Source organism: Pinus tabuliformis, chromosome 7 (assembly GCF_031772625.1).
Source record: "Pinus tabuliformis cultivar Carrire ecotype Pingquan chromosome 7, CPIR1, whole genome shotgun sequence".
Taxonomy (NCBI): domain Eukaryota; kingdom Viridiplantae; phylum Streptophyta; class Pinopsida; order Pinales; family Pinaceae; genus Pinus; species Pinus tabuliformis.
In genome coordinates, this window is record NC_142293.1 from 1,384,010,846 (window position 1) to 1,384,019,782 (window position 8,937).

The window sequence follows — 8,937 nt, forward strand, 5'->3', positions numbered from 1 at the left end:
GTTTCTTGATGGTCGGTTTGGCAATGGTGCAGGTAGTACATGATCTGATGTATTTCCCAACATCCTGTTGAAGATTCGGCCAATAGAAATACTTTTGCAGTACTGCCACCATTTTCTCGACCCCGAAATGCCCATTAGCCCGACTGTAGTGTGCTTCCAAAATCATCTTGGCACGCTCACTTGAAGGAACACAAAGGTGACCCAGGTGGCATAACAGGGCATCCTGGAGGTGAAAATCTGGAACATGTCGACCCTCCAAGATTGTCTGGTATGTGTGGCCGAATTCTGGATCACTTTTGTAGAGAAGTGGCCAATCAGAAGTATCGTGCCCACAAGAGTTGAGCACGGTGGTTAACACCATGATCGGTGGTCGACTGAGGCAATCTGCAACGTTATTGATGCTGCCCTTCTTATACTTGATATTCAAATGGAACTATTGCAGGTATGTAGACCACTTCTGATGGCGATCATTTTACAATTTCCCTTGGGTTTGTATGAACTGCAGAGGTCGGTGGTCTGTGTGGATGACTGTTTCCTTCCCCAAAATGTAATGCTTCCATTGTCGCCAGGGCTGCACAATGGAATACATCTCTTTTTCATAAGTGGGATACTTCCGGATTGTGTTTGAAAGTGTCTCACTGTGATATGCCACTGGATGCCCGTGTTGAGTAAGGACTGCCCCAATGGCATAGTCAGAGGCATCTATCTCGACCTCAAATGGTTGTTGCAAATCTGGTAACGTGAGCACTGGTGCCGTGCAGAGGCGATCTTTCAACTCTGTGAATGCCTTCTGTTGAGATTTAGACCAAAAGAATTTTTCTTTTGCTCCTCCCTTGGTGACTTGACTCAAGGGCCAAGTGATATGAGAAAACCCCAACACAAACCTGTGGTAGAAGTTGGCAAGACCTAGAAAGCTGCGGAGCTCTGTCAGAGTGGTTGGAGATGGCCAATCCTGAATGACTTGGATCTTGGCTGGATCCACATGTACCCCCTGTTCATCAATAATGTATCCCAGATACTGAACCCGGGTCATGCCAAAGTACATTTCTCCAAATTGGCACATAGCTTGTGTTGCTGCAGTGTTTGGAGAACCTGTCAAATGTGGTGGAGGTGCTCTTCCCAAATTTGGCTAAATATTAGAATGTCATCCAAGTATACCACTACAAATTAGTTGGTGAATGGCCACAAGATGTCATCCATTAGCCTCATGAAGCTTGCAGGAGCATTCGTCAATCCGAAAGGCATAACCAACCATTCGAAAAGGCCCTCCTTGGCTTTAAAGGCAGTCTTCCACACATTAGAGGGTTCAATTGGTACCTGGTGATATCCTAACTTTAGATCGATCTTACTGAAATATTTTGCCCCCTTTAGTTGGTCTAGGAGGTCATCAATCTGCGGGATTGGGTACCTATTACAGACAGTGATCTTGTTCAGCGCTTGATAGTCAATACAAAGTCTCCATGTCCCATCCTTCTTCTGTACCAACACGATCAGGCTCCCACAAGGCGATGAACTCAGATGAATGTGACCTTTCTGCAGTAGCTCCTGAATCTGCATCTTGATTTCATCGTTCTCCAAAACAAAGCACTGATAGATTGGTCCATTGGGTAGTGGCACACCTGGGGTCAGATCGACGGAGTGGTTGACCTGACAGTGTAGAGGAACCCCTGCGGGGGAGGTGAAGTTGTCCTCGTACTCCTCCACAACCTTGTCCATCTGTAGTTGTCGTGCCGAGGGGCCCTGTCTAGAGGTCGTGGCCACCATCTTCTTCTTTCCTTGAGGGCGTATCATTAGGAAAATAAATTTCCCAGTTTTGGAAATGAGCTTACTGCATTTTTTTGCAGTAACCAAAGAGATGGCGGTAGGTGCAGCTACCTCCAGTATCCTATATCTAGCTTATTTCCCAATGTAACAATAACAACACGGGGTCGTGATTCATACACAACATGTCACTTCCACAAGTATGGTTGTCCTAATAATGCATCACAAACTTCAAGGGGAGCAATGTCACACAATACCTCATCCGTGAAGGGCTTGATGTTGTATGGAAGGCGACACTGCTGGCTCACATGAAGATCTCGTCCTTGGTGAAGCCACCCAATGGTGTACAGTGGTGGATGTGCTGTGGTCAGTAGGCCCAACTGCTTCACGACCTCTGCCGAAATGAGGTTCTTTTGGCTCCCTCTATCGATAATAAACTGTAGCGGGGAGCCCTTTACCCACATCTTGGAGTGGAAGAGATGCTTCTCCTCCTATGGATCTTCGGGTTCATCCTTCTGTATCTTCGTGGTGGCAACGGTGGCGTTGGGCTCTGCATCAATAATCTGCTTCCTTTTGTCATTTCCCTTGTCGGGTTCTGACTCAGAGTCCGAACATGCATCTAATTCTGAAGCCTTTAGCTCATCCACCAGTGACTGCTTGGCTCGACATTCACTTGTGTTGTGAGTGAAGCTCTTATGGAACTCACACCATTTTCCCGTGTCCTTTTTTGGCTTCACGACACTGTTATTTGCTTGCAGATTTGACGGGTTGTCTTGGGCTACCTCGCCTTGGCTTTGTCCTTTGTTCTGTGATTTAGGAGCACCTTTCCCTTGCTTCGGATTCGCAGATCCAAAGTCTCGCTTCTTCCGTTTAAACTTTTGCTTGACCTTGACAACATATGAGTATGACGTGCCGAGCGAGGAGATGTTCAGGAATTCTATTTTTTCCTAGATGTACTTGTGCAGGAAGCCACGGTATTTTAGTATCAAATGCTGCTCCGAATCCTTGATACCCAACTTTGTGTGAAGGGTATGGAAAAGATTGGTAAACTCCGACATGTCTTGGTCCCTTCCCTGCCGCAGCATGGTCCACTTTATGTATTGATCCTCATAGCTTCTGATAGGGTAGTACTGTTCCTTGATGAAATCCCAGAATGAATTTCAAGTGGGTGCTGCTAAAAATAGTGAGCCGGTATTTTCATCCTTTTGCTCGCGGTAGGTTTCCCACCAGTCCTTGATGTGGGGGGCTGATTTGAGAAGAACGAAAACAATCTTTTCCTAACTCAAAAATTCATGAACAGAAAAATAACCCTCTAGCAGATTTAACCATTTATCTACAACATCTGCATCTATCTGACCCTCAGATATGGGGATTTCAAAATTAACTTGTACCTTAAAGAACATGGCATTTCCAGAGTAGTTAGTGGAAGCCGATGCGTTGCTTCTGGGTAGCCGTTGAAGGATTTGGTCAAAGCTGTCAATCATAGCATTCCTTTGTCGCTCAAGGGCTTCTTCGAGCGAGATTTTGATAGGATCTCCTACCCCCTTGTCTTTCTTCTCATCCGCCATGGGAGGCTGTCAGGATTTGTGAGGTTGGTCTTGCAAAGGTTCAACCAGTTCAAGCCCTAACTCCTTATATCCCGACCTTGTTGGGGACATGCAAAGAAAAACAGAGAAAAAGTAGACCTCTCTGATACCACTGATCTGGATTTAAACAGGAATGCAACAAATTACAGAGATAACCATAAACACAGATATGTAGTGGAAATAATACTTCATTTCATTAATGTAAAATACTAACATATGCTTACAAACAGTAATGGAAATAAACTAGCTAGGGCGATGGTAGCTTATCTCTGAGAAGAGATGTGGTGCCTACATGCCTTTGGACTGTCTTACAATGAGGCTTGAAGGCCTATTTATTGTTGAGAAACAATGTAAAACCCTAAACATCCAAAAACCTAACCCTAGAAGCTGAAATACCAAACTGTGGGCCCCATTTGGGTAAATTGTTATATCAACTTCCCGGGGTCGTAACTTTGGCATATGATCTCCATTTGATGTGCACAATATCTCGTTAGAAAGATCTATCCGAGAACTACAGCTTTGGGAAGAGCAACATGGGTCCATGGACCCATGTTGCTCCTAGTTTTCCCAAAAAACGTCGTTTAGGGCCTCAAAATGGTTCTAGAATTTCAGGACCCGAAAAACTGCTAAAAATAGTAAGTTGTGCTACAATTAAGAAAACTGAAAATGCTGAGAGAAACAATGGTGGGGGTCCAAGTGGACTTGGCAGGTGGCCAACAATGTCCACTTAGATCAACAACCATTTAACATAAAACATAATTCCTTATGAAGAGGCTCGAGTTATAAGCGTTGATTTTCTCCCTTATAACAATGCAAGTGTGGACATTTATTAACATTGAGAAGTTATGGAAAGTGAGACCAATAACGACTATTCAGGTTGTCCCAAACCTCATGAAGTGGGTTATGTTGATGCATTTTCTAGTCATGTACGGTTTCCTTAACCTTTAACTAGTTTGTTGGTTGGGTATTCCAAAGGCTTGGGAAAATTTTAATTTAATGGATTGTTTTGGTTGAGGCATTTTAATTATAGGGTTTTAAAATAATTATAAATTTGTTTCCTTTTTTAATAATATTTAGTTAATACAGTACATAATTAATTTTCTTATATGATTAATTGTTCTTTTAATTAAATATTGAATATAAAATAATAGTATTATTTTTAATTGAATGTTAAATTAAGAAAAATATATTATTATAAAGAAGTATTCACTTGAATGTGAAGATATTTCTAAGGTTTAACATAATTATGTATTTATATTTCAGAAAATATATAAATTCATTCATTATTATTAATTTTCTTTACAAATGTGTTATTATATTTGTGGCATACATAGTATTACACATTTGATTCGGTATTAGTTTGTTTTTTACCAAAAAAAAATGTTTAGTTTAATATTATGGATTGAATTTTATTATTTTTTATTAAAACTTAAAGTTATGATTGATTAAGGTATTATTTTATAATGATTGTTATTGCAACCTTAGCACAACATAATGGGAAGTGGATAACATCTTCAATTTTGCTACCATATTTTTTTGATGGAGTTGCAATGTTTTGCCATGATTTTTAGATACTTTTAGATTTTTCATTGTTAGGCTTCATAGGAAACCACCTAAAATTAAAATTCTTGAAAATAACTCATACGCACATAAATAATATTGTTAGGCTCCAGCGAGGAAACAACCAAAAGTTAAAATATTTGAAAATAACTCATACTTGCAAAAATAATATATTTAGCGTCAATTACTATCCACTGTAATTTAAACATATATTTGCATAAAAAATGGATAAAAATAAGATGTAAATAAATACATTTATGAGGAGTTGTTACTACCCTCCATTATTTATGTTTTCTTTAACGTTGGAGAAAAAATGTAAATGTGCATACTACTTAAGGAATAAGAAATAAATAAAAAATTATTAATAGTAAATTAAAATGGTTATCAATTCAAACAATAAATAACTAGGTAAATAAAAGAAACTCCATTTTTAATATTTATGTTTTTTTCAAAAAAACAATTAAATTTTTTATTATAAAATATGTTGGATTCTGGGCTAGAACCCCTTTACATTAAAGGGTGACATCATTTCTCATGATTGACTCCCTAAATTTATGTTGCATGCTCCTTTTCTCCTTGTTGGGCCGATACTGGTCTAACTACATCCAAATTTAGCATGAAGCCATTAGAGAAATTATCTCAAAATTCTTCAAGATAAAATTGTATTACTGCCAAATTGGTTTGAGTTTTCCATTGCATGTGTTCAACCTGGCTCTGTAGTGACTTAACTTGAGTAGTGATTAGTAAGTGGAATGACGAGTTCTCTAGTTCTTCAACCTCACGATGAAGGTCTAGGAAGACAAATAGTCCTTTCCGAGCCTACAAGAGTTTCCCCAACAATCACCACGTGCTATCCTACTCTGAAACAAACAATGAATAACCTACATTCTGCATTCTCCATAATGCCATAGTGTTAAGGACTTCATGTCCATAGTGAACACCAATTCCTTGGTAGACATAGGTGAGGATTTAGAGTGAGCATGGCTACAACTGGAGAGTTAATTCTTCTCCTTAATATTCTCTACGGGAACAAAACATAAGGTCATGCAATTATATATACAACAGAGGGACTGCCATTGGGCTTAAGATAATACTTTGCACTATTCATCCTATCTGCGAATAATAAATGCCACCCGAAGTGGACCAGGCCTAATATGCCTTTGAAATATTTCCAAGGTTGCAATTTGATACAAAAAATGGAGGGAAGCGGTGCTTTCCTAAGACACATTAATTTGACCACATTCTTCCTAGTGAAATCAGATGTGAGTTGCACTGGAGCTATCCTCTGATAAAGTTGAATGATAGGCGGAGTGAATGCATAAGTGCATAAAAGACAACAAGCTCTATGGCATTGATCCCATGTCATTTTCATTAAAAACTTAATCAAAATTATTATGATTTCCTTTGGGTGGCATGAGTTAGTTAGAGGCTCACATATTCAATTTTATCCATGTAATATTTAAATATAAAACTTATTATCACGAGAATAATCTTAATGGTAGTGGACATATAGTTGAAAGACTATGATCCAATTCCACTACTCCTTAATACATTATGGTCCCAATGTTTGCTAATGTGTTAGAAATGGAATTTAAGTGCCTTAACTGTAATGTTCCAAATATAAATTTACCAGAAAAATTCTTCAGAAAAATTAGCCATCAACTCCATAAATAATTTACACAAATTTAACCACAAAATTGCGACAAAAAATGCAAATAGAAACTGTAGCTAAAGAATAAAAAATATAAATATGCAAAAAGAATTTAACATTATGTTATTAATATGAAACATATATCACATGCTAGTACAATAATATGGAAATGGCTAAAGCGATGGCCTTCCAAGAAACATGCAAAAACTATATCAATCCTCCAAAAAAATAGTTAAACTATTGAATACAACATGTGAATTCTGAATGAATTCACCAAGGGGTGAGATGGGGTCTTACCCACTCTAACTGAATCACTCGAGGGTTTTCATCTTGGGGCTACAATTGAATCTGGGAACTCTCAGTTCTCCAATACACTCCACAATAAAAAATATCAACTCAAAGATATCTCCTCTGCTTCCTTTTAAAGACTTAATGGATAGATCTCCAAACTTCTAGAAGAATTTTATTTTATTATTTTATTATTATTCTAGAAGCTCATCGTTGACTTTATCTTAAGTGACTTTTTAATTTATTTAATTCACTTTTGGGCCTTTCCCCATAATTAATATTTTCCATTTTTAATTAAATGACTAATTAAAGTCATTTTTAAGTTGAGAAAATGGTAAATTACCAGCAATACTCTCTTTGACCACTGTAAATTAGTTCTCAACATCCCATCCTATATATCTCCTCATTTCGGTTCCAAAAAACTATTAGAATAAGGTGTTTTGTGAAATATTCCTCTCGGAATGCAACCTTGAGCGCAATTAATTACTTTATTCCCAATAATAACCTCATTTTATGGGAATTATCATAAAGCCATGAAACCACAAACAAGTTGTGTGAAACTACTCATGATGATGAATATGCGAAGTGAATGCCATTGAATCCCTTAAAAGCTCCTCAAAAATCCCACAGGACCCTAATGACATAATCTTGCTCCCATGACCTAGTCATCTCATGGCTTGGAAATCCACCTTGGCTGTACTATAGAGGAAAATAAAAACGGGGACATAAAAAATCCTTTCACCCCAAGATTGCTTGCCCTCAATCAATTTGTATCTATCCACTATAGAGGCACCTACAAACTGATACGAATATCCCATATAAACCATTGTGTTATGGAATTCCTCCACGCTATCCAAACATGAATGGCTCCCTTAATACCAGGATCCCAAACAAGTTGTTGACTCAACCCACTATCAATGGCTCCACTTGGATCCCAAAGACACAATAACAAATAATATTTTTCCATACCCCATGGCTCTAGCTATGCTCTGTCTCTAGCCATAGATAGTGCTCCATCAATAGAATACCAACTCATCACCTCTCTCTATTCCAACCTCTAAAATAGTCTGAGATTAACCCCACTATGTTAATGTTAGGCTAGTGCTACTGTTAAGCTGATGAACTAGTAGTCCACATCCCATTTCTAATTGAAATGTGTGATATCCCTCAAATATAAGGTCCCCTACTATACTAAGCCCTTGGTTAAGAATTATTCCCCATCAATAAGACAACAACTCGTGATCACTTTCTGGTCATTCTTGTGGGAAGTATCGGATGCATATGCACCTATATATGGAGCAAGTCCCTTATGTTGCATTATGCCCAAATCACACAACTCTTCTTGGTCAATCAAAAAGATGCATATATAAAACCCCACCTCTCTCCCTCTAATGGACAAAAGTGGGAGAAATGTGTTGCAAGCCCTATCTATGTACTCTTGGAGAGGCTTAGTGTCTGAAAGTACTGCAACTTTACCAATTGCCTATGCATTTATCTACTCCTCATAAATAGATGATCCAAAAGTTGACTGCTCATCCTCCATCATAGGCTCCACATGAGCCTCCAATTGGATCTCCATGAATGGCTCATCATGAACACCATGCATATCATCCTCCTAAACTAACTCATGTTCCTCTATGTGTTCTCCATGTCGAATCATCAGTCACTCATCTTGCAAGACTGCTCCTTCAATATCTTCCATCATGGCTACAAACTATTGGTCATCATACTCCTCCATCACACATGGATTTAGATTTGTGCTATTGTCATCAACTCCACATGATTTCTCATTCTCCACGAATGTATCATCATATGATCCCATGAGCTCAAATATAAAAGAATAATACTCATATGGAAACTTAGAAGGAATCTTCTATTGATCTACCTCTGTCATCTCCTCATTGTCATCCAAATATGAGTGGTAAGGCTGCAAAGGTTCTTTGAAAATGAAGCAAAGACCCTTCCTCCTTAACTCATTATTACTGCATGGTCCACCAAATCTAAGCAGATCCTCCCTAGTCAACTATCTTCCGAACAACCCAATGCTATGTTCAACCAACCTCCTCCCGTGTTATTAAGAAGTAGGTGATG